We start from the raw sequence: 26859 nt of genomic DNA, 5'->3' as shown, positions 1-26859 counted from the left end.
CCAGGTCTCGTTGCACCTCCCCTTTTCCCAATCTATCACCATTCAGATAATAATCTGTCTTTCTGTTTTTACAACCAAAGTGGATAACCTCACATTTATCCACATTATACTGCATCTGCCATGTTCTTGCCCACTCACCCAACTTGTCTAAATCACATTGGAGCCTCTTGCATCCTTCTCACAGCTCACATTCCACCCCAGCTTTGTGTCATCTGCAAACTTGGAAATGTTACATTTAGTTCTCTCATCCAAATCATTGATATATATTGCGAATAGCTGGGGCCCAAGCACTGATCCCTGCGGTACCCCACTAGTCACTGCCTGCCACCCGGAAAAAGACCCGTTTATTCCTACTCTCTGTTTCCTGTCTATCAACCAATTCTCAATCCATGCTAGTATATTCCCCTCAATCCCATGTGCCTTAATTTTGCACACTAACCTCTTGTGTGGGACCTTATCAAAAGCCTTCTGAAAATCCAAGTACACCACATCTACTGGTTCTCCCCTATCTATTCTACTAGTTACATCCTCAAAAAACTCCAGCAGATTTGTTAAGCATGATTTCCCTTTCATAGACCCATGTTGACCTTGTCCAATCCCGTTAATGCCCTCCAAGTGTTCTGTTATCACATCTTTTATAATAGACTCTAGCATTTTCCCCACTACTGATGTTAAGCTGACTGGTCTGTAATTCCCTGTTATTTCTCTCCCTCCTTTTTTAAATTGTGGGGTTACATTTGCCACCCTCCAATCTGTAGGAACTGTTCCAGATTCTATAGAATTTTGGAAGATGACCACCAATGCATCCACTATTTCCAGGGCCACTTCCTTTAGTACTCTGGGATGTAGATTATCAGGCCCTGGGGATTTGTCAGCCTTTAGCCCCATTAATTTCCCAAGCACTATTTTTTTATTAATACTGGTTTCCTTCAGTTCCTCCCTCTCACTAGACCCTTGTTTCCCTAACATTTCTGGCAGGTTATTTGTGTCCTCCTTTGTGAAGACAGAAATAAACCTTTATAAAACACTAGTTGGGCTTCATCTGGAGTATTGTGTTCAATTCTGGACACCACACTTTAGGAAGGATGTCAAGGCCTTAGAGAGGGTGCAGAAGAGATTTACTAGAATGGTACCAGGGACGAGGGACTTCAGTTATGTGGAGAGACTGGAGAAGCTGGAATTATTCTCCTTAGAACTGAGAAGGTTAAGGCGAGATTTGATAGCGGTGTTCAAAACCATGAACGATTTTGACAGAGTAAGTAAGGAGAAACTGTTTCCAGTGGCAGAAGGGTCGGTAACCAAAGGACACAGATTTAAGATGATCGGCAAAAGACATGAGGAAACATTTTTTTATGCAGCGAGTTGTAATGATTTGGCATGCATTGTCTGAAAGGGTGGTGGAAGCAGATTCAATAGTAACTTTCAAAAGGGAAAAGGATAAATAGTTGACAGGAAAAGATGTACAGGGCTATGGGGAAAGAGCAGGGGAATGGGACTAATTGGATAGCTCTTTCAAGGAGCTGCCACAGGCACGATGGGCTGAGTGGCCTCTTCCTGTGCTGTTCCTACTATGATACTATGATACTATGTGAAACCCTAAAGTATGGAAACTGAAAATTTGATATTGAGACTCATTTCTTGAAAGAAGAGTAGTAAAGATTTGGAAATACAGCAATTTTATTGAAACGCAATGCAGAATTTGTAATGCTACCAGGTAAGATGACAATTTTCAAATACAATCATTCAGTTAATGTTATAATATTCTAGTTGAGTGCTTCTCATATAACCTGTCATATAATATTAATTGCTCTTTTCTGTCTATTCCCAGTTGTCAAATGAATTAGTCTCTTCCTTTCTCTGTCACTTATATCGAGTTCCAATTTATTAGGTTCGATAAGGTTTAAAGCAGATGAGTTTTATTGAGTGCAAAGCCAGCAAATATTTCATAATTAAAGTCATACTATTTAGTCATATACAAACCTATTCACAGATCATTTGTGAAAGCTGTACTTTGAAAGGTTACAAAGTTTTACAGCATAAGTCAACTGCAGTTTTAATCTGGATAAAGTAAAGGTGCATGCTAGGTTTCTCCCTTCTGCCTTTGCTGTTTACATTGTGATGAATGAGCAGAAACTCCAGCCCGTGGCATCCATAGAGTTGATCTCCATTAATGGACACTCTGTTAATGGGAATATTCTTTTAAAGGAAGCATTTGCTCAGGCCCCAAATCATTCCTTCATACACTGGATTGTAACTGTTGGATACGGGAGACATTTGACTCACAGACTCTCCCTGGTGCTTTTTCTGTTCTATTTCCTATAATGCAATGGCTAATGACTATTTGATAAGAATAAATTCAAATTTTCATCTTACCTTCTTGCATTTACATCATTCGTTGTGACGATTTATGCAATCAGATTCCCTCCAATGTGATTATTAAAAAGGATGGGCATTGGGCAGTAGTACTTCAACTTTTTAACTTTCTTGCAGCCAAAAAAAACATGGCTGCACCAAACAGAAAGCCCAGTTCTGATGAAAGGTCATCGACCTGAAACGTTAATCCGACCTTTCCCTCGTCACAGATGCCGCCTGACCTGCCGAGTGTCACCAGCAGTATCTGTTTTTACTTCAGAAAGCCCCTGTTACTTTTTTTTTTAGGTTTTATTCAGATATTTCTTTGAGTAAAAAAGTAACTAGGGCAGCACTGAAGACCATTGCTGCAAGTGAGCCCTTGTTCCCTGCAAACCGCAGATGAATTTAAACGCACCATGGAGTAGATTTTCCCTCCGCGCGGTATTCAGGCGCCAGGCTGACAGCTGGTAGGCCCAATAGCGCCGAAAGGAGGCCTGGTCCATTTTGAGGGGTCCGGACCTAATTAACATAGGGAGGAAAACAGCTTAATAATTCATTCTGGCATTGCCTCACTAAAGTGCAAACAGCCCACCTACTGAAAGATCGGAGAAGCGCGTGAGACGGCATGTGTGAAAGTTATAGGGGGTAGAAATTAGTTTTGGCTGGTGTTGCATGGCCCGCCCGTTATATGCCCCGCCTGATATCCAGTTCCATTGAAGTGAATGGTACTGAATACTGGGCTGGACGTATTATGCCGATGCGTTACCACTCGAGACAAATTTCTAACCCCACATTATCCAGTTTGTATTTCAAGGGGGACACCTTGAAACAACCCCTGGCTTACACTATAGTATAAGTAGGTACTGGGGCAGTGTGATTTGCTTGCGGGGGTGACTGATGCCACTGAACCCAAGAAGGCATCTCCAGCAGACCCGAATTTACAAGTTACCTGTAGAAAAAGATGTATCAAAAAGTAATTTTGCAGAAATCTACTATTGATTATGAATAACTATATCTTAAAGCCTCTCTGTCACCGGCTTTCTTACTAGAATGAAGAACCTGGAAAGTTTGTAAACAACTTTCGGCACAGGCTCGATGGGCCGAATGGCCTCCTTCTGTGCTGTAACGATTCTATGATTCAATGACTCTAACTTAATTATGAATAATTTAAAAATTATTATTAGGGCCGAGTAGGACGGGAAAGTGGAGTTGAGGTCGAAGATCAGCCATGATCTTAATCAATGGCACAGCAGACTCAAGGGGCCATATGGCCTACTCCTGCTCCTATTTCTTATGTTCTCATGTTCTTAATAATGTAATTGTTGATGCAGCAAGTTTGAATCACAGAAGTTCATAATACAAGTAATAAAGTTACCAAAATTCATTACACAGATATCCACTACATATTTTGCTTTCTGCTGTATTAAGATCATGGATGTAGATGTTTCTTTAAATAGGTATTTTTAAAATTCTAGAACTGTCCACTTGTTATGGCTCAGTTTTACATATGTTTGCTGTTAGACCATGAGTTTCATGTATTCACTTATAAAATATTAAGGGACATTTGCTATAGCAAGCCCTTCATAACATTCAAAATTCTTGATTCCCAAATGCTTTGTGGCAACTGTTCAATAACATTTGCTCCAATATTTGTGGTTCTACGAGTGCTGGTGATTGGCTGGCCCTTTGGCAGGACGTATCATTATAACAATTACAGGTAGCTGGATGTCAGTGCCTTATTCCATAGATAACAGTATTCGAAACGATAACCCTGTTCAACATAGTCCTGACACTGGTGCCAAGAAAATGAAGAACTTGAATGAGTAAAGGAAAATAGTTGGAAATAACATTCAGAGGATTCTCGCTGTGCACTCTAGGATTTTCGCGGCAGAAGTACGTGTAATTAACCTTTCAAGAATCAACACGCTTATCTTCAAAGCCACATTTCTTCCAAATAAAAAAGTGGCCAGAAATGTAATACACGGACACCGGAAGATTATAATTGGGTGGATTTGGTTGTCTCATAAAGAGCTGTGCAAATTTCACCTGGTGGCCATTTGAAGCCCACGTTAGTCTGTGTTCAACAACACATTTAGAAAAACAAAGAATCAAAGAATCATACAGCACAGAAGGGGGCCATTCAGCCCATCGTGCCTGTGCCGGCTCTTTGAAAGAGCTACCCAATTCGTCCCACTCCCCAGCTCTTTCCCCGTAGCCTTGCAAATTTTTTCTTTTTGAAAGTTACTATTGAACCTGCTTCCACCGTCCTTTCAGGCAGTGCATTCCAGATCATTACAACCTGCTGAGTAAAAAAATGTCACCTTTTCTCCCTCTGTTTTGCCAATTATTTTAAATCTGTCTCCTTTGGTTACCAACCCTCCTGCCAGTGGAAAGAGTTTCTTACTATCTACTCTATCAAAACCCCTCAGAATTTTGAACACTTCCATTAAATCTCTTCTTAACCTTCTCTGCTCTAAGGAGAACAACCGCTCGTCTCTCCAGATAACTGAAACCCCTCATCCCTGGTACCAGTCTGGTAAATCTCCGCTGCACCCTCTCCAAGGCCTTGACATCCTTTCTAAAGTGTGGTGCCCAGAATTGGACACAATACTCCAGTTGAGATCTAACCAGTGATTTTTAAAGGTTTAGCATAACTTCATTGTTTTTGTACTTTGTGCATCTATTTATAAAGCCAAGGATCCCATATGCTTTTTTATCTGTTTTATCAACTTGTCCTGTCACCTTCAAAGATATGTGTATGTGTACCCCCAGGTTCTCCCTGTCAATGCAAATGTCTTTTTCTTCAGAGCAGTACAGAAATGCCACTTAACTGGAAGATCAGAAAAGCAAAACTTCTGGGGAAATGTATAAATAAAAGCAGAGAATGCTACAGAAAAGTAGCAGAGAAGTTTTACGTCTTAAATGTGTGTTATAATGCTGTTACCAGGGAAACTAATGCCACAGGCATCGGAAGGAGAGCGGCAGCTGTATAATGGGTGAGCTCGCAGCACTGACACCTTGGAGAACTAATTGTACAATATGTTTCGTGATGTGAAACAAAGGCTGCCCAGATGACATCTGGTCCAAGCTGGAAATGGCATAGTTACGGTGCTACGTCACAAAACCTTTTGAAGAAAAGTCTCCCAACAGCAGGGTTGCCAACTCTGGTCGGACATAGTCCTGGAGGTTACATCACATGACCTCCCGCTCCAACCGTCTCGCCCGGTCAAACAGCTTCTTTCCCCATCTTCAGTACTTTTGTGACAAATAAACAAAAGTGTTCAAAGAAACTTTTTTAAATGCCCCTATGAGTTTTCTCCATGGTGTTGCTCGTAGCAGTGCCTAGGAGATTAATCTTTAATTCCTGGAGACTCCAGGACAATCCTGGAGGGGTTGGCAACCCTACCCAATTGTAAATACAAAGGTGGGGGGAAAGTAACTGCTGGCAGACGGTGTTTCTTCTGTTGTTTCTGGGAGTGGGATGAATGCTCGGCTTGCTTGACTTGCACAGGCCAGCAGAGCAATCTTTGTATTGCTGTTCCTTCAGCCCTTAAGCCCCTGTTGTCTGGAACCTAGGGTTGCCAACCCTCCAGGATTGCCCTGGAGTCTCTAGGAATTAAAGATTAGTCACTGCTGCGAGCAACACCCGGGAGAACAATCATTAAAGAAATTGTGTGTGTGTCTTTTTTTCTTCATTTTCTTTGAACACTTTTGTTTATTAGTTTTAGAGATGGGGGTGGGGGGTGGGGAAGGGAAAGGCTGTTTGACCAGGCAGGGTGGTTGGAGGCAGGGTGAAACCTCCAGGAATACGTCCAATCAGAGATGGCAACCCTACTGGAGCACCCTCCCAAAAATCCCCCTGCCTCCTCACTTCCTTTCCTGAATTCAAACGCCTCTTGCTTTGACCATGGCTGCACCCCCTTCATCTTTCCCTCCTACTACATGGCTATAAAATGTGCTGAGATGCTGTTCTCTACATGAGAAGCACTTTAGAAAAGGCAAGTGTTGTTTTGGGGGCCAGCCAGCGTGCGCATTTGCTTTTGTGCTGTATGCAAAACATGATTAAGGGATTGTATATGGAAATACCACATGAACATTTATATAATGCCTCATCACGTCATCAAAACATCTCTTTGAGCTTCACTTTGACACAACTAAACATTGAACGCTGAAGGTTTCTTGACAGTTACAGCTCTCAGTTTTTGTAGCTGACAATGTGGACTGTATTTGCACCTTCCAAATGTGTTTAATCTTCATCTCCGCTGCTTACTCAGAGGAGACCAGAGGGGCAATTGTTATAGGAGCTGTCAACAAAGTGGTGTGTATTGCACTATCAACAACAACAGCAACCTGCATTGATATAGCGTCTTTAACATAGTACAAAAACGTCTCAAGGCATTTCACAGGAGCGACTTTCCGACAGAATTTGACACCGAGCCACATAAGGAGATATTAAGACAGGTGATCAAAAGGCTTGGTCAAAGAGCTAGGCTTTAAGGTATCTCTAACATTGGCAGCTGTACCATCCATGTAAAGAGCTCGGAGGACAAATTGGTTTCATTTGAATGCCCAATTTATGTGGTTCTCATCTGAAGAGAAGTGGCATTTATTGCAGCTTAACAGCTCCTAGTATTGCTGAGTAGCTATTTGTGTTTAAAGCTGCAGTGTCACCTAGTTGCCAGAAAATATATTTTGTAGTTACGATTCAACTCCATTTGCTATAAATTTTGTGTAATTGGGGGAAACTTATTCTGAGATGGAGGCCCTGTGATCTACCCGAAGCCTTGGTGTGCCAGGCTCTCTTTGGTGGATTACTGAGTCATATGGCTAGATTTTCCTCTGCCCATCAGGAAATTTAGGAGTGGGAATTCTGCCCACACCATTTTCTGGCAGGGGCTGTCTCATTCTTTTTCATTCTCAGGATGTGAGCATTGCTTCCAAGGCCGGCATTTATAGTCCATCCCTAGTTTCCCTGGTCTGATCCAACTGAATGGCTTGCGAGGCCACTTCAGAGTCAACCACATGGGTGTGGGACTGGAGTCACATATAGACCAGAGTGGGGAAGGATGGCAGGATCCCTGCCCTAAAGAGCATTAGTGAACCAATTGGGTTATTACGACAATCCGACAGCTACATAGGTCACTTTTATTTTTTATTTTTTTTATTCGTTCATGGGATGTGGGCGTGTCTGCCGAGGCCGGCATTTATTGCCCATCCCTAATTGCCCTCGAGAAGGTGGTGGTGAGCCCCCTCCTTGAACCGCTGCAGTCCGTGTGGTGAAGGTTCTCCCACAGTGCTGTTAGGAAGGGAGTTCCAGGATTTTGACCCAGCGATGATGAAGGAACGGCGATATATTTCCAAGTCGGGGTGGTGTGTGACTTGGAGGGGAACGTGCAGGCAGTGTTGTTCCCATGTACCTGCTGCTCTTGTCCTTCTAGGTGGTAGAGGTTGCGAGTTTGGAAGGTGCTGTTGAAGAAGCCTTGGTGAGTTGCTGCAGCGCATCCTGTGGATGGTACATACTGCAGCCACAGTGCGCCGGTGGTGAAGGGAGTGAATGTTTCGGGTGGTGGATGGGGTGCCAATCAAGCAGGCTACTTTGTCTTGGATGGTGTCGAGCTTCTTGAGTGTTGTTGGAGCTGCACTCATCCAGGCAAGTGGAGAGTATTCCATCACACTCCTGACTTGTGCCTTGTAGATGGTGGAAAGGCTTTGGGGAGTCTGGAGGTGAGACACTCGCCGCAGAATACCCAGCCTCTGACCTGCTCTTGTAGCCACAGTATTTCTATGGCTGGTCCAGTTACGTTTCTGGTCAATGGAGATCCCCAGGATGTTGATGATGGGAGATTCAGCGATGGTAATGCCGTAGAATGTCAGAGGGAGGTGGTTAGACTCTCTCTTGTTGGAGATGGTCATTGCCTGGCACTTGTCTGGCTCAAATGTTAGGAACATAGGAACAGGAATAGGCCATTCAGCCCCTCGTGCCTGCTCCGCCATTTGATAAGATCATGGCTGATCAGTGATCTAACTCCATATACCCGCCTTTGGCCCATATCCCTTAATAGCTTTGGTTGCCATAAAGCTATCTATCTCAGATTTAAATTTAGCAATTGAGCTAGTATCAATTGCCGTTTGTGGAAGAGAGTTCCAAACTTCTACCACCCTGTGTGTGGAGAAATGTTTTCTCATCTCGCTCCTGAAAGGTCTGGCTCTAATTTTTAGACTGTGCCCCCTACTCCTAAAATCCCCAACCAGCGGAAATAGTTTCTCTCTATCCACCCTATCCGTTCCCCTTAATATCTCATAAACTTTGATCAGATCACCCCTTAACCTTCGAAACTCTCGAGAATACAACCCCAATTTGTGTAATCTCTCCTCGTAACTTAACCCTTGAAATCCGGGTATCATTTTAGTAAACCTATGCTGCACTCCCTCCAAGGCCAATATGTCCTTCCAAAGGTGCGGAGTCCAGAACTGCTCACAGTACTCCAGGTGCGGTCCAACCAGGGTTTTGTATAGCTGCAGCATAACCTCTGTCCCCTTGTACTCTCATCCTCCAGATATCGGGTACGGTAGCGTAGTGGTTATGTTACTGGGCTAATAATCCAGAGGCCTGGACTAAAATCCAGAGTCATGAGTTCAAATCCCGCCACGGCAGCTGGCGAATTTAAATTCAATTAATTAAAATAAAAATCTAGAATTAAAATACTAGTATCAGTAATGATGGCCATGAACCTACCGGATTGTCGTTAAAACCCATCTGGTCCACGACTGATCGAGTCCTGAAGGACACAGCTGCTAGACTGGGCCTGCGGCAGGTGGTGAGCGAACCAACACGAGGGAAAAACTTACTTGACCTCGTCCTCACCAATCTACCTGTCGCAAATGCATCTTGCCATGACAGTATTGGTAGGAGTGACCACTGCACAGTCCTCGTGGAGATGAAATCCCGTCTTCGCACTGAGGACACCATCCAACGTGTTGTGTGGCACTACCACCATGCTAAATGGGATAGATTCAGAACAGATCCAGCAGCTCAAAACTGGGCATCCATGAGGCGCTGTGGGCCATCAGCAGCAGAATTATATTCCAGCACACTCTGTAACCTCATGGCCCGGCATATTCCTCACTCTACCATTACCAACAAGCCAGGGGATCAACCCTGGTTCAATGAGGAGTGTAGAAGAGCATGCCAGGAGCAGCACCAGGCGTACCGAAAAATGAGGTGCCAACCTGGTGAAGCTACAACTCAGGACTACATGCATGCCAAACAGCGGAAGCAACATGCTATAGACAGAGCTAAGCGATTCCACAACCAACGGATCAGATCAAAGCTCTGCAGTCCTGCCACATCCAGTCGTGAATGGTGGTGGACAATTAAACAACTAACGGGAGGAGGAGGCTCTGCAAACATCCCCATTCTCAATGATGGCGGAGTCCAGCACGTGAGTGCAAAAGACAAGGCTGAAGCGTTTGCAACCATCTTCAGCCAGAAGTGCCGAGTGGATAATCCATCTCAGCCTCCTCCCGATATCCCCACCATCACGGAAGCCAGTCTTCGGCCAATTCGATTCACTCCACGTGATATCAAGAAACGGCTGAGTGCACTGGATACAGCAAAGGCTATGGGCCCCGACAACATCCCGGCTGTAGTGCTGAAGACTTGTGCTCCAGAACTAGCTGCGCCTCTAGCCAAGCTGTTCCAGTACAGCGACAACACTGGCATCCACCCGACAATGTGGAAAATTGCCCAGGTATGTCCTGTCCACAAAAAGCAGGACAAATCCAATCCGGCCAATTACCGCCCCATCAGTCTACTCTCAATCATCAGCAAAGTGATGGAAGGTGTCGTCGACAGTGCTATCAAGCGGCACTTACTCACCAATAACCTGCTCACCGATGCTCAGTTTGGGTTCCGCCAGGACCACTCGGCTCCAGACCTCATTACAGCCTTGGTCCAAACATGGACAAAAGAGCTGAATTCCAGAGGTGAGGTGAGAGTGACTGCCCTTGACATCAAGGCAGCATTTGACCGAGTGTGGCACCAAGGAGCCCTAGTAAAATTGAAGTCAACGGGAATCAGGGGGAAAACTCTCCAGTGGCTGGAGTCATACCTAGCACAAAGGAAGATGGTAGTGGTTGTTGGAGGCCAAGCATCTCAGCCCCAGGGCATTGCTGCAGGAGTTCCTCAGGGCAGTGTCCTAGGCCCAACCATCTTCAGCTGCTTCATCAATGAACTTCCCTCCATCATAAGGTCAGAAATGGGGATGTCCGCTGATGACTGCACAGTGTTCAGTTCCATTCGCAACCCCTCAGATAATGAAGCAGTCCGAGCCCGCATGCAGCAAGAACTGGACCACATCCAGGCTTGGGCTGATAAGTGGCAAGTAACATTCGCGCCAGATAAGTGCCAGGCAATGACCATCTCCAACAAGAGAGAGTCTAACCACCTCCCCTTGACATTCAACGGCATTACCATCGCCGAATCCCCCACCATCAACATCCTGGGGGTCACCATTGACCAGAAACTTAACTGGACCAGCCATATAAATACTGTGGCTACGAGAGCAGGTCAGAGGCTGGGTATTCTGCGGCGAGTGACTCACCTCCTGACTCCCCAAAGCCTTTCCACCATCTACAAGGCACAAGTCAGGAGTGTGATGGAATACTCTCCACTTGCCTGGATGAGTGCAGCTCCAACAACACTCAAGAAGCTCGACACCATCCAAGATAAAGCAGCCCGCTTGATTGGCACCCCATCCACCACCCTAAACATTCACTCCCTTCACCACCGGTGCACTGTGGCTGCAGTGTGCACCATCCACAGGATGCACTGCAGCAACTCGCCAAGGCTTCTTCGACAGCACCTCCCAAACCCGCGACCTCTACCACCTAGAAGGACAAGGGCAGCAGGCGCATGGGAACAACACCACCTGCACGTTCCCCTCCAAGTCACACACCATCCCGACTTGGAAATATATCGCCGTTCCTTCATTGTCGCTGGGTCAAAATCCTGGAACTCCCTTCCTAACAGCACTGTGGGAGAACCGTCACCACACGGACTGCAGCGGTTCAAGAAGGCGGCTCACCACCACCTTCTCAAGGGCAATTAGGGATGGGCAATAAATGCCGGCCTTGCCAGCGACGCCCACATCCCGTCAACGAATAAAAAAAAAAATATAAAGGCCAGCATTCCATTGCACTTATTGATTATTATCTGCACCTGTTCATGACACTTCAATGATCTATGTACCTGAACCCCGAAGTCCCTTTGGACATCCACTGTTTTTAATTTTTTACCATTTAGAAAGTACCCTGTTCTATCCTTTTTTGATCCAAAGTGGATAACCTCACATTTGTCTACATTGAATTCCATTTGCCACAGTTTTGCCCATTCACCTAATCTATCAATGTCGCTTTGTAATTTTATGTTTTCATCTACACTGCTTACAATGCCACCAATCTTTGTGTCATCGGCAAACTTAGGTATGAGACTTTCTATGCCTTCATCTAAGTTGTTAATAAATATTGTGAATAATTGAGGCCCCAAGACAGATCCCTGCGGGACTCCACTAGTCACATCCTGCCAATGTGAGTACCTACCCATTATCCCTCCTCTCTGTCGCCTTTCGCTCAGTCAACTTCCTAACCAAGTCCCTACTTTTCCCTCGATTCCATGGGCTTCTATCTTAGCTAACAGTCTCTTATGTGGGACCTTATCAAATGCCTTCTGGATGTCCATATAAATAACATCGATTGACATTCCCCTGTCCACTACTTTAGTCACCTCTTCAAAAAATTCAATCAGGTTTGTCAGGCACGACCTACCTTTCACAAATCCATGCTGGCTCTCCCTGATTAACTGAAAATTCTCGAGGTATTCAGTCACCCTATCCTTAATTATAGGCACCAGCATTTTCCCCACAACAGATGTTAGGCTAACTGGTCTATAATTTCCTGGTTTCCCTCACTCTCCTTTCTTAAAAAGCAGAGTGACATGTGCAATTACTTGCCACTTATCAGCCCAAGCCTGGATGTTGTCCAGGTCTTGCTGCATGTGGGCTCAGGCTGCTTCATTATTTGAGGGGCTGTGAATGGAACTGAACACTGTGCAATCATCAGCGAACATCCCCATTTCTGACCTTATGATGGAGGGTAGGTCATTGATGAAGCAGCTGAAGATGGTTGGGCCTAGGACACTGCCCTGAGGAACTCCTGCAGCAATGTCCTGGGGCTGAGATGATTGGCCTCCAACAATCACTAATATCTTCCTTTGTGCTAGGTATGACTCCAGCCACTGGAGAATTTTCCCCCTGATTCCCATTGACTTCAATTTTACTCGGGCTCCTTGGTGACACACTTGGTCAAATGTTGCCTTGATGTCAAGGGCAGTCACTCTCACCTCACCTCTGGAATTCAGCTCTTTTGTCCATGTTTGGACCAAGGCTGTAATGAGGTCTGGAGCCGAGTGGTCCTGGTGGAACCCAAACTGAGCATCGGTGAGCAGGTTATTGGTAAGTAAGTGCCGCTTGATAGCACTGTCGACGACACCTTCCATCACGTTGCTGATGATTGAGAGTAGACTGATGGGGCGGTAATTGGCCGGATTGGATTTGTCCTGGTTTTTGTGGAGAGGACATACCTGGGCAATTTTCCACATTGTCGGGTAGATGCCAGTGTTGTAGCTGTACTGGAACAGCTTGGCTAGAGGCGCAGCTAGTTCTGGAGCACAACTCTTCAGCACTACAGCCGGGTTGTTGTCGGGGCCCATTGCCTTTGCTGTGTCCAGTGCACTCAGCTGTTTCTTGATATCACGTGGAGTGAATCGAATTGGCTGAAGACTGGCTTGGTGGTGAAGACTGACTGGAGATGGTGGGGATATCGGGAGGATGCTGAGATGGATCATCCACTTGGCACTTCTGGCTGAAGATGATTGTAAGCGCTTCAGCCTTGTCTTTTGCACTAACCTGCTGGACTCCGCCATCATTGAGGATGGGAATGTTCACAGAGCCTCCTCCTCCCGTTAGTTTAATTGTCCACCATCATTCATCACTGGATGTTGCAGGACTACAGAGCTTTGATCTGATCCTTTGGTTGTGGAATCACTTAGCTCTGTCTATAGCATGTTGCTTCCACTGTTTAGCATGTATGTGGTCCTGAGTTGTAGCTTCACCAGGTTGGCACCTCATTTTTTAGGTACGCCTGGTGATGCTCCTGGCATGCTCTTCTGCACTCCTCATTGAACCAGGGTTGAACCCCTGGCTTGTTGGTAACGGTTCAGCGAGGAATATGCCGGGCCATGAGGTTACAGATTGTGGTGGAATACAATTCTGCTGCTGCTGATGGCCCACAGTGCCTCATGGATGCCCAGTTTTGAGCTGCTAGATCTGTTCTGAATCTATCCCATTTAGCACGGTGGTAGTGCCACATTGGATGGTATCCTCAGTGCAAAGACCGGGCTTTGTCTCCACGACGACTGTGCGGTGGTCACTCCTACCAATATTGTCATGGACAGATGCATTTGCGACAGGTAGATTGGTGAAGACGAGGTCAAGTAAGTTTTTCCCTCGTGTTGGTTCGCTCACCACCTGCCGCAGGCCCAGTCTAGCAGCTATGCCCTTCAGGACTCGGCCAGCTTGGTCAGTAGTGGTGCTACCGAGCCACTCTTGGTGATGGACATTGAAGTCCCCCACCCAGAGTTCATTCTGTGCCCATGCTACTCTCAGTGCTTCCTCCAAGTGGTGTTCAACATGGAGGAGGACTGATTCATCAGCTGAGGGAGGACGGTCGGTGGTAATCAGCAGGAGGTTTCCTTGCCCATGTTTGACCTGATGTCATGACGTCCAGAGTCAATGTTGAGGACTCCCAGGGCCACTCCCTCCTGACTGTATATCACTGTACTGCCACCTCTGGTGCGTCTGTCCTGCCGGTGGGACAGGACATACCCAGGGATGGTGATAGAAGAGTCTGGGACGTTGGCTGAAAGGTATGATTCTGTGACTATGGCTGTGTCAGGCTGTTGCTTGACTAGTCTGTCGGACAGCTCTCCCAATTTTGGCACAAGTCCCCAGAAGTTAGTGAGGAAGACTTTGCAGGGTCGACTGGGCTTGGTTTGCCTTTGTCAGATCCGGTGCCTAGTGGTCCGTCCGGTTTCATTCTTATTATGACTTTTTTTAGTGAGATTTTACAACTGAGTGGCTTGCTCGGCCATTTCAGAGGGCAATTAAGAATCAACCACATTGCTGTGGGTCTGGAGTCACATTTTGGCCAGACCGGGTAAGGACGGCAGGTTTCCTTCCCTAAAGGATATTAGTGAACCAGATGGGTTTTTACGACAATCCGGTAGTTTCATGGCCACCATTACTGATACTAGTATTTTAATTCCAGATTTTATTTAATTAATTGAATTTAAATTCCCCAGCTGCCGTGGCGGGATTTGAACTCATGACTCCGGATTACTAGTCCAGTCACATAACCACTATGCTACCGTACCTGTATTATATTACTGTACCCGTATTATTGATAACCTGTTTTTAAATTTATTTCCAGGTCTTTTATTAAATGGAATCCTAATTCTCAAACTGAACTTACATCCTCTGGATTAGTGGTCTAGTAACATGACCACTACGCTACTGTACTGTCGGTTGGTTTTCCCACTCCGGAGTGGCTTTCCATCACTGGGGGTGAGCGAAATGCATTGGTGATGCAGCACTTGAAAGGGCCAGAAGCACATTAAATATGGGAAGACTTCAAGATGGCAGGAGGAGGAGTAGTACCATGGACATCTGCGGTGACTAAAGCACCCAGATTCTAGGATGCTTCCGTGGCTGTACTGTTGGCAGACATAAGGTTAAGGAGAGGGTAAGGGTGAGCACCTGAGACAAAAAGCTCCAAAAGGCAGTGGCATAAGTAGTATGGACTAGACTAGACAGTCAGTACCAAATCCAAGCCTAAGTATCTCAAGACTTCTTTTATCCAACATAAGTTATGTTAAACTTTTATAAAACTCTGGTCAGGCGGCAGCTGGAGTATTGTGTTCAATTCTGGGCACCGCACTTTAGGAAGGAGGTCAAGGCCTTAGAGAGGGTGCAGAAGAGATTTACTAGAATGGTACCGGGGTGAGGGACTTCAGTTACGTGGAGAGATTGGAGAAGCTGGGGTTCTCCTTAGAACAGAGAAGGTTAAGGGGAGATCTGATAGAGGTGTTCAAAATCATGAATGGTTTTGGTAGAGTAAATAAGGAGAAACTGTTTGCAGTGGCAGAAGGGTCAGTAACCAGAGGACACAGATTTAAGGTGATCGGCAAAAGAACTAGAGGCGACATGAGGAAACGTTTTTTACGCAGCGAGTTGTAATGATCTGAAATACACTGACTGAAAGGGTGATGGAAGCAGATTCAATAGTAACTTCAAAAAGGGAATTAGATAAATACTTGAAGGAAAAAAATGTACAGGGCTATGGGGAAAGAGCAGGAGAGTGGGACTAATTGGAGAGCTCTTTCAAAAAGCAGGCACAGGCACAATGGGCAAATGGCCTCCTCCTGTGTCTACTATGATACGATGATAAGCATTTCTAGTAACCATAATTGTTCCTCAAAGCACAGGTACCTAATCCCGTTATCAACTCATTTGTCCTCCTACCAAGGTCAGGATGTCCCCCTGTGGTATATTGCCATATGATTTAACTGGCATTTAAATGCTATCTTGGCATTCAATTTAAAGCATCAGCGTGTGAACCATCCCATCGTGCTTCCAACTTCTGCTCTTATCTTATAAGAAATTTGTTTCTTCCTTTTGTCTTTCACCCAGCAATCTGCCCATTCTTCCCTTAACAATGGCCGTGTTCTTTCCGCTTTCAAACGGATTAAAGCTTGTTCTTTGACCCTCGTCAAACTCCCAACGTGCTCCTGAAAGACAGATGTTGTTTCTTCATGCTCAGTTGGAATTCACAGGTCCGTGTATTCTCCTGGATTCATATGGGGATCTAGGCAAGTCCCACCAGCTTTATTATTCACAGGTTGAACCATGAACACATTTTCTGCAAATTTGTGGCAAATTGTATGGACCTTGATGTAACAAAAAATGTAAATTAAGTGTTCAATGGAAGCATTTTCTGTGAAAGTTAAACTGACATGTGTAAAGCAGACAGAAATCCAGTTTTCCCAATTGCTGGTACATTTATTATCGGGCTGAGTCACTTGGAGATATATAGGGAACTCTATCAAAGAGACAATGTACGGCACAGAATACAGAGTCAGTCTTAGTACTAATTTCATTTCCATTTGAAGCCAAAATGTTCTTACGTTGAATTAGTTTTCTTTCAAAATAACAAGTCCACGGAACAGTAAAATGTTTGAAATGCATCATCAGCCTCCTGCACTGATTGAATTTTAATGAACTATTGAAAAGATTGTAAATGAAGAGAGGACATATAACAATTTTGAATTCAAATTAACATGTGTGCATCATCCATTTCATTCGGAAGAATCACAAAATATCCACTCCTCAGGGGGAGTTTGAACTCCCTCCGTCCAGTGGAGACTGGCTGGAACGGGGGTTGAAATCCACCTATTGCTCGTCTTTTGGAAGAGATGTTAAACCGAGGCCCGTCTACCTTATTAGATGGACATAAAAGATCCCATGGCACTATTTCATAGAAGAGCAAAGTGGTTCTCCCTGGTGCCCTGACCAATATTTATCCCTCAACCAACATCACCAAAAAAAGATTATCTGGTCATTATCACATTGCTGTTTGTGGGATCTTGCTGTGCGCAAAATGTCTGCCGTGTTTCCTACATTACAACAGTGACTACACTTCAAAGGTACTTCATTGGCTGTAAAGAGCTTTGGGACGACCTTAGATCGTGCAAGGCGCTAAATAAATGCAAGTTCTTTCTTTCTTTCTTTCTTTCTTCTACCTGAGATACTGGATGGGCTAAAAAATGATAAAGAGGAGGTACTAGAAAGGCTGGCTGAACTTAGAGTAGATAAGTCACAAGGTCCGGATGAGATGCATCCTAGGTTGCTGAGGGAACTAAGGATGGAAATTGCGGAGGTACTGGCCATAATCATCCAATCATCCGTAGATACGGGGATGGTGCCAGAGGACTGGAGAATTGCAAATGTTACACCCTTGTTCAAAAAAGGGTGTAAGGATAAACCCAGCAACTATAGGCCAGTCAGTTTAACCTCAGTGGTGGGGAAACTTTTAGAAACGATAATCCGGGACAAAATTAACAGTCACTTGGAGAAGTGTGGATTAATTAAGGAAAGCCAGCACGGATTTGTTAAAGGCAAATCGTGTTTAACTAACTTGATAGAGTTTTTTGATGAGGTAACAGAGAGGATTGATTCGGGCAATGTGGTTGATGTGGTGTATATGGACTTCCAAAAGGTGTTTGATAAAATGCCACATACCAGGCTTGTCAGCAAAGTTGAAGCCCATGGAATAAAAGGGGCAGTGGCAGCATGGATACAAAATTGGCTAAGGGACAGTAAACAGAGACTAGTGGTGAACGGTTGTTTTTCGGACCGGAGGAAGTGGTGTTCCCCAGGGGTCACTGCTGGGGCCATTGCTTTTCTTGATATATATTAATGACTTGGATTTGGGTGAACTGGCACAATTTCACAATTTGCAGATGACACAAAACTTGGAAGCGTAGTGAACAATGAGGGAAGATAGTGATAGACTTCAAGAAGACATAGACAGGCTGGAATGGGCGGACACATGGCAGATGAAATTTATTGCAGAGAAGTGTGAAGTGATATATTTCGGTAAGAAGAATGAGGAGAGGCAATATAAACTAAAGGGTACAATTCTAAAGGGGGTGCAGGAACAGAGAGACTTGGGGGTATTATGTGCACAGGTTGTTGAAGGTGGCAGGGCAGGTTGAGAAGGCAGTTAAAAAAGCATACGCGATCCTGGGCTTTATAAATAGAGGCAGAGAGCAGAAAAGCAAAGAGGTTATGATGAACCTTTATAAAACACTGGTTCGGCCACAACTGGAGTATTGTGTCCAATTCTGGGCACCACACTTTAGGAAGGATGTGAAGGCCTTGGAGAGGGTGCAGAAAAGATTTACTAGAATGATTCCGGGGATGAGGGACTTCAGTTATGTGGATAGACTGGAGAAGCTGGGGTTGTTCTCCTTAGAGCAGAGAAGGTTGAGAAGAGATTTGATAGAGGTGGTCAAAATCATGAGGGGACTAGATAGAGCAGATGGAGAGAAACTGTTCCTATTGGCAGAAGGGTCGAGAACCAGAGGACACAGATGTAAGATGATTGGCAAAAGAACCAAGGCGACATGAGGAAAAGCTTTTTAAGCAGTGAGTGGTTATGAGCTGGAATGCGCTGCCTGATAGGGTGGTGGAAGCAGAGTCAATCATGGCTTTCAAAAGGGAATTGGATAAGTACTTGAAGGGAAAAAAATTGCTGGGCTACAGGGAAAGGGTGGGGGAGTGGGACCAGCTAGATTGCTCTTGCAGAGAGCCGGCACAGACTCGACGGGCCGAATGGCTTCCTTTTGTGTTGTAACCATTCTATGATTCTACCGCCCCACGGCCTAATTAACATTGCTATTTTCTTGGGTGGTTGCGATGTCTTCCTGACTCAGGTGGGAGCCACGTGAATACATGTAAATTGGGGTCTTATGACACATGCAGGATCCCAAAGCTATTTTGATGACCCACTGGTTGGAATGTCCACTCAGTAAAACCTGGCAGGCAAGAATCGAAGGCCTTTACAGGTAAGTGTAAAGTATTTGTGTGGGGCCTGGAGGAGCAGAAGTATTCCTTCGAGCCCCAGAAAACAACGTTTATGCTGTTGTCGCCCTTCCACGTTCGAGAGAACCTCCCCCCCCCAACCCCTTCCCCCGATGAATGCCGGCCAGGGAGTTTCTGGACAACTCAATATTCTCCAGCTGGAACCCGTGTGCTACCTCTGGGCGCCCATTTCGGACTGGCAGCTTGCTGCGTCAACTTTAACGAGGCCCCGCCGTTAAAATAGACCGGGCCTCTCGTAGAACTTCCTGGGCAGAAGGCCCACACGTTAATAATAAACAACCCCCCAAAAGACCTCCTTTTACTTATTCGTGTTGTGCTTGACGATACCCCCATTTTAGTTTCTATTCCTCATCTTAGCCCATTCCATCTATTTGTACTGAGTGTCTGCATAACCTCTATTTCTTTACAGTGAGGGGATGTGCCTCTCGTTTTATTAAGAACGAAGATACGTTCACCTTCATTTGTGCTGAGGTCGTGTGTGTCTCTCTCCCTCTAGTTCATCAGAATGAGGGAGATGGATCAGACCAACCCTATGCGTTGCAAGCATAAGTGAGCCTTGAACTTGAACAGGCTTTGGGTGAAGGAAAATCTTGCCCAGAGAGCTTTTTCTGCAGCATATTTGGCTGGAGAGCACAAAATCCGACAAGGCTCTTAGAGGGCTGCAACTAGCCGTTAAAGAGGAAGTTTATTCATGATAAGTTTATGCGCCCTTCTAATTATTCACCGTGACTGAATGTACCCTTCTATTTACAGACATTTTAATTTAGTTATGATGCCTTCATGTTTTGAGATTTTTTGACTATTTAACCTGGGAGATAATTTTGGATTAATTTATATCAAATGCTTCTCTCAAGTTGCTATGAGGGTTTTTGATAGAGTAGATAGGGAGAAGCTGCTTCCACGGGCAGGAGGGTCAGTAACCAGAGGACACAGATTTAAGATAAATGGCAAAAATCCATGGGGGACATGAGGAGAAACATTTTTAGGCAGCGAATTGTTATGATCTGGAATGTTCTGCCTGAAAGGGCGGTGGAAGCAGATTCAATAGTAACTTTCAAAAGGAATTGGATAAATACTTGAAGGAGAAAAATCTGCAGGGCTATGGGGAAAGAGCGGGGGAGTGAGACTAATTGGATAGCTCTTTCAAAGAACTGGCACAGATACGATGGGCCGCATGGCCTCCTCCTGTGCTGTACGATCCTATGATTCTAAGTTAAATTCAGTGCCCAAGGGTTTAAATCCACACAACACAGAAGCTATATGGGAAAGCATATTTGACCCAATAGCTGAGGCTAGACAAATGAATTTCAATATAGATAAATGTGAGGTATTACATTTTGGTAGGAAGAATAAGGAGGCCACATATTGCTTGGAATGAGGTAGAGGAGCAGAGGGATCTGGGGGTACAGATACACAAATCACTAAAAGTTGCTTCGCAGGTTAATAAGGCCACAAAAAAAGGAAACCAAGTGCTGGGATTCATTTCTAGAGGGATAGAATTGAAAAGCAGGGAAGTTATGTTAAACTTGTGTAGAATCTAGGTTAGGCCACACTTGGAGTACTGTGAACCGTTCTGGTCTCCATATAATAAAGGATATAGAGGCACTAGAGAAGGTGCAAAAAAGATTTACTAGGATGAAACCAGAACTGAGAGGTTATACTTATCAGGAAAGATTGAGCAGGCTGGGGTTTTTTTTCTCTAGAAAAGAGAAGACTGAGGGGTGACCTGATAGAGGTCTTTAAGATTATGAAAGGGTTTGATAGGGTAGACGTAAAGAAGATGTTGCCACTTGTATGGGGGAGACTGGAACTAGTGGGTCATAAATAGAGGATGGTCACTAATAAATTCAATAGGGAATTCAGGAGAAACTTCTTTACCCAGAGAGTGACCAAGCGTTAGTTAGTTAGTTATATCAAATGCTGCTCTCAAGTTGCTATGAGGGTTTTTGATAGAGTAGATAGGGAGAAACTGCTTCCACGGGCAGGAGGGTCAGTAACCAGAGGACACAGATTTAAGATAAATGGCAAAAATCCATGGGGGACATGAGGAGAAACATTTTTAGGCAGCGAATTGTTATGATCTGGAATGTTCTGCCTGAAAGGGCAGTGGAAGCAGATTCAATAGTAACTTTCAAAAGGAATTGGATAAATACTTGAAGGAGAAAAATCTGCAGGGCTATGGGGAAAGAGCAGAGGAGTGGGACTAATTGGATGCAAACATTATTGCAACATGGTTTCTCTTTACAATCCGGAAAGTGGTGAGAATGTGGAACTTGCTACCATGAGGAGTATTATGGAGACTAGCATAGATGCATTTAAGGAGAAGTTAGAGAAACACATGAGGGAGAAAGGAATTGAAGGATAGGGTTAGATGAAATAGGGAGGGAAGAGGTTCATGTGGAACATAAACTCCGGCATAGACCAGTTGGGCCGAATGGCCTGTTCCTGTGCTGTACATTCTATGTAAAGTGCTGGTAAAATGTGTTTCTTACATACCATATCGGTTGGAGACAATGATGTTTGTTAATATATTTATGGACATTGATAAATATAATGTTGGAATGGCCTCATTCATTTGAATCTAGTGGGAGGTTGTTGCCATGGGACCCACAGCCAGGAGGGCAATTGCTGGTTTGATGGTCAGCTCTACTAAACCAATCCCTGTATAGCTGGAGGAGGGTTAGAGGTCAAGTTTTTGGTTTCCGGTTGAAGTGGAATTAGGTCAGTGTGCAGAATTTGGGAGTGAAAATAGTTACAGAGGGAAAACTTTCTTCCTAAGGTTGGGGCCAACTATTTTTTGGGATTTACTGGTCTGTAAAGTAAATCTAATCCATTAATTGGGATAGAATGGTATCCTTTGTTATTTTCTATGTCATGAAGAATGTAATGAAATAGATTGAAATGCACTGAAAAGTGTATAATGCTTGTTCATGCTGTAAATGTGAAATAAAACCAGTTTGTTGGTTTACAATTGGCCTCACCTCACTGGACTGTTTTTCAGTCCGCCTTCCTGGAGATAGGAGAAATGCAAGTGGAAGAATGTTCGGATTACAGTCTCAAGCAAAGGGCTTCGTTTCTGTGCCCCTGGGTCATACTATTGTATGACTAGATAATGGGCGGTGAAGATAAATTCTTGTATTGAGGGCATGTCGGGTCTGCCAATGGGTGAGAACTGTGATACTAAAAAACCAAGGGTGTATTTTAGTGTAGAGCGGAAATTTGTAGCAGAATCCGTTTATTTATTTATGGTGACGACATATCGTTCTATTTATTGATGGTAATAGTATATTCAGCTCTATTTATATATGGTGAAAGTACGGATACTTCAATTTATTCATGGTCAGTGTATGTTCCCCTTTATTTATGGAGAGGTATGTGCCATGCTATTTATTTAAAATGAGTGCAGTACCCTAGGGATGGGCAATAAATTCTGGCTTGCCAGCGATGCCCACGTCCTGAGAATATGGTGAGTGTTTGTACCCCTCGATTTATGGTGAGTGCATGTAACCCTCTATTTATTTATAGTTCTTTTAATTCATTCATGGGATGTGGGCATCGTTGGCGAGGCCGGCATTTATTGCCCATCCCTAATTGCCCTCGAGAAAGTGGTGGTGAGCCGCCTTCTTGAACCGCTGCAGTCCGTGTGGTGAAGGTTCTCCCACAGTGCTGTTAGGAAGGGAGTTCCAGGATTTTGACCCAGCAACGATGAAGGAACGGCGATATATTTCCAAGTCGGGATTGTGTGTGACTTGGAGGGGAACGTGCAGGTGGTGTTGTTCCCATGTGTCTGCTGCCCTTGTCCTTCTAGGTAGTAGAGGTTGCGGGTTTGGGAGGTGCTGTCGAAGAAGCCTTGGCGAGTTGCAGCAGTGCATCCTGTAGATGGTACACACTGCAGCCACAGTGCGCCGGTGGTGAAGGGAGTGATTGTTTAGGGTGGTGGATGGGGTGCCAATCAAGCGGGCTGCTTTGTCCTGGATGGTGTGGAGCTTCTTGAGTGTTGTTGGAGCTGCACTCATCCAGGCAAGTGGAGAGTATTCCATCACACTCCTGACTTGTGCCTTGTAGATGGTGGAAAGGCTTTGGGGAGTCAGGAGGTGAGTCACTTGTCGCAGAATACCCAGCCTCTGACCTGCTCTTGTAGCCACAGTATTTATATGGCTGGTCCAGTTAAGTTTATGGTTAATGGTGACCCCCAGAATGTTGATGGTGGGGGATTCGGTGATGGTAATGCCGTTGAATGTCAAGGGGACGTGGTTAAACTCTCTCTTGTTGGAGATGGTCATTGCCTGGCACTTGTCTGGAGCGAATGTTACTTGCCACTTATGAGCCCAAGCCTGGATGTTGTCCAGGTCTTGCTGCATGCGGGCACGGACTGCTTCATTATCTGAGGGGTTGCGAATGGAACTGAACACTGTGCAATCATCAGCAAACATCCCCATTTCTGACCTTATGATGGAGGGAAGGTCATTGATGAAGCAGCTGAAGATGGTTGGGCCTAGGACTACTGCCCTGAGGAACTCCTGCAGCAATGTCCTGGGGCTGAGAGGATTGGCCTCCAACAACCACTACCATCTTCCTTTGTGCTAGGTATGACTCCAGCCACTGGAGAGTTTTCTCCCTGATTCCTATTGACTTCAATTTTACTAGGGCTCCTTGGTGCCGCACTCGGTCAAATGCTGCCTTGATGTCAAGGGCAGTCACTCTCACCTCACCTCTGGAATTCAGCTCTTTTGTCCATGATTAGACCAAGGCTGTAATAAGGTCTGGAGCCGAGTGGTCCTGGCGGAACCCAAACCGAGCATCGGTGAGCAGGTTATTGGTGAGCAAGTGCCGCTTGATAGCACTGTCGACGACACCTTCCATCACTTTGCTGATGATTGAGAGTAGACTGATTGTGCGGTAAATGGCCAGATTGCTCTTTGTGGACAGGACATACTTGGGCAATTTTCCACATTGTTGGGTAGATGCCAGTGTTGTAGCTGTACTGGAACAGCTTGGCTAGAGGCGCGGCTAGTTCTGGAGCACAATTATTCAGCCCTACAGCCAGGATGTTGTCTGGGCCCATAGCCTTTGCTGTATCCAGTGCACTCAGCTGTTTCTTGATATCACGTGGAGTGAACCGAATTGGCTGAAGACTGGCTTCTGTGATGGTGGGGATATCGGGAGGAGGCCGAGATGCATCATCCACTCGGCACTTCTGGCTGAAGATGGTTGCAAACGCTTCAGCCTTATCTTTTGCACTCACGTGCTGGACTCTGCCATCATTGAGGATGTGGATGTTTACAGATCCTCCTTCTCCCGTTAGTTGTTTAATTGTCCACCATCATTCATGACTGGATGTGGCAGGACTACAGAGTTTTGATCTGAACCGTTGGTTGTGGAATCGCTTAGCTCTGTCTATAGCATGTTGCTTCCACTGTTTAGCAACCTGTGTTGTAGTTTCACCAGGTTGGCACCTCATTTTTCGGTACGCCTGGTGATGCTCCTGGCATGCTCTTCTGCACTCCTCATTGAACCAGGGTTGATCCCCTGGCTTGTTGGTAATGGTAGAGTGAAGAATATGCCGGGCCATGAGGTTACAGATTGTGCTGGAATACAATTCTGCTGCTGATGATGGCCCACAGCACCTCATGGATGCTCAGTTTTGAGCTGCTAGATCTGTTCTGAATCTATCCCATTTAGCACGGTGGTAGTGCCATACAACACGTTGGATGGTGTCCTCAGTGTGAAGACAGGATTTCGTCTCCACGAGGACTGTTCGGTGGTCACTCCTACCAATACTGTCATGGACAGATGGATCTGCGACAGGTAGATTGGTGAGGACGAGGTCAAGTAGTGTACATCCCCCTCTATTTCTTCATGGTGAGTGTGTGTACCCCTCTATTTATTTATGGTGAGTGTGTGTACCCCTCTATTTCTTCATGGTGAGTGTGTGTACCCCTCTATTTATTTATGGTGAGTGTATGTACCCCTCTATTTATTTATGGTGAGTGTGTGTACCCCTCTATTTCTTCATGGTGAGTGTGTGTACCCCTCTATTTATTTATGGTGAGTGTATGTACCCCTCTATTTATTTATGGTGAGTGTGTGTACCCCTCTATTTATTTATGGTGAGTGTGTGTACCCCTCTATTTATTTATGGTGAGTGTGTGTACCCCTCTATTTATTTATGGTGAGTGTGTGTACCCCTCTATTTATTTATGGTGAGTGTGTGTACCCCTCTATTTCTTCATGGTGAGTGTGTGTACCCCTCTATTTATTTGTGGTGTGTGTGTGTACCCCTCTATTTATTTATGGTTAGTGTATGTACCCCTCTATTTATTTGTGGTGAGTGTGTGTACCCCTCTATTTATTTATGGTGAGTGTGTGTACCCCTCTATTTACTTACGGTGAGTGTATGCACCCCTCTATTTATTTGTGGTCAGTGTATGTACCCCTCTATTTATTTATGGTGAGTGTGTGTACCCCTCTATTTACTTATGGTGAGTGTATGTACCCCTCTATTTTCTTATGGTGAGTGTGTGTACCCCTCTATTTACTTATGGTGAGTGTGTGTACCCCTCTATTTTCTTATGGTGAGTGTGTGTACCCCTCTATTTTCTTATGGTGAGTGTGTGTACCCCTCTATTTTCTTATGGTGAGTGTGTGTACCCCTCTATTTTCTTATGGTGAGTGTGTGTACCCCTCTATTTACTTATGGTGAGTGTGTGTACCCCTCTATTTTCTTATGGTGAGTGTGTGTACCCCTCTATTTTTTATGGTGAGTGTGTGTACCCCTCTATTTTTTATGGTGAGTGTGTGTACCCCTCTATTTTTTTATGGTGAGTGTGTGTACCCCTCTATTTTCTTATGGTGAGTGTGTGTACCCCTCTATTTTCTTATGGTGAGTGTGTGTACCCCTCTATTTTCTTATGGCGAGTGTGTGTACCCCTCTATTTACTTATGGTGAGTGTGTGTACCCCTCTATTTTCTTATGGTGAGTGTGTGTACCCCTCTATTTTCTTATGGTGAGTGTGTGTACCCCTCTATTTTTTATGGTGAGTGCGTGTACCCCTCTATTTTTTATGGTGAGTGTGTGTACCCCTCTATTTTTTTATGGTGAGTGTATGTACCCCTCTATTTTCTTATGGTGAGTGTGTGTACCCCTCTATTTTCTTATGGTGAGTGTGTGTACCCCTCTATTTTCTTATGGCGAGTGTGTGTACCCCTCTATTTACTTATGGCGAGTGTGTGTACCCCTCTATTTTCTTATGGCGAGTGTGTGTACCCCTCTATTTTCTTATGGTGAGTGTATGTACCCCTCTATTTTCTTATGGTGAGTGTATGTACCCCTCTATTTTCTTATGGTGAGTGTGTGTACCCCTCTATTTTCTTATGGTGAGTGTGTGTACCCCTCTATTTTCTTATGGTGAGTGTGTGTACCCCTCTATTTTCTTATGGTGAGTGTGTGTACCCCTCTATTTTCTTATGGTGAGTGTGTGTACCCCTCTATTTTCTTATGGTGAGTGTGTGTACCCCTCTATTTTCTTATGGTGAGTGTGTGTACCCCTCTATTTTCTTATGGTGAGTGTGTGTACCCCTCTATTTTCTTATGGTGAGTGTGTGTACCCCTCTATTTTCTTATGGTGAGTGTGTGTACCCCTCTATTTTCTTATGGTGAGTGTGTGTACCCCTCTATTTTCTTATGGTGAGTGTGTGTACCCCTCTATTTTCTTATGGTGAGTGTGTG

General features: G+C 44.9%; 1 protein-coding gene across 2 annotated transcripts in view; it reads right to left on the bottom strand.

Moving 5' to 3' along the window:
- LOC137310218 (adrenocorticotropic hormone receptor-like) overlaps positions 1–26859 on the bottom strand; it is a 152039-nt gene that overhangs the window by 89223 nt on the left and 35957 nt on the right. The window lies entirely within an intron of this gene.

This window comes from Heptranchias perlo, chromosome 3, assembly GCF_035084215.1.
Source record: "Heptranchias perlo isolate sHepPer1 chromosome 3, sHepPer1.hap1, whole genome shotgun sequence".
Lineage (NCBI taxonomy): Eukaryota > Metazoa > Chordata > Chondrichthyes > Hexanchiformes > Hexanchidae > Heptranchias > Heptranchias perlo.
Note: the sequence above shows the minus strand (reverse complement) of the source record. Positions and strands in the feature narration are given on the sequence as shown.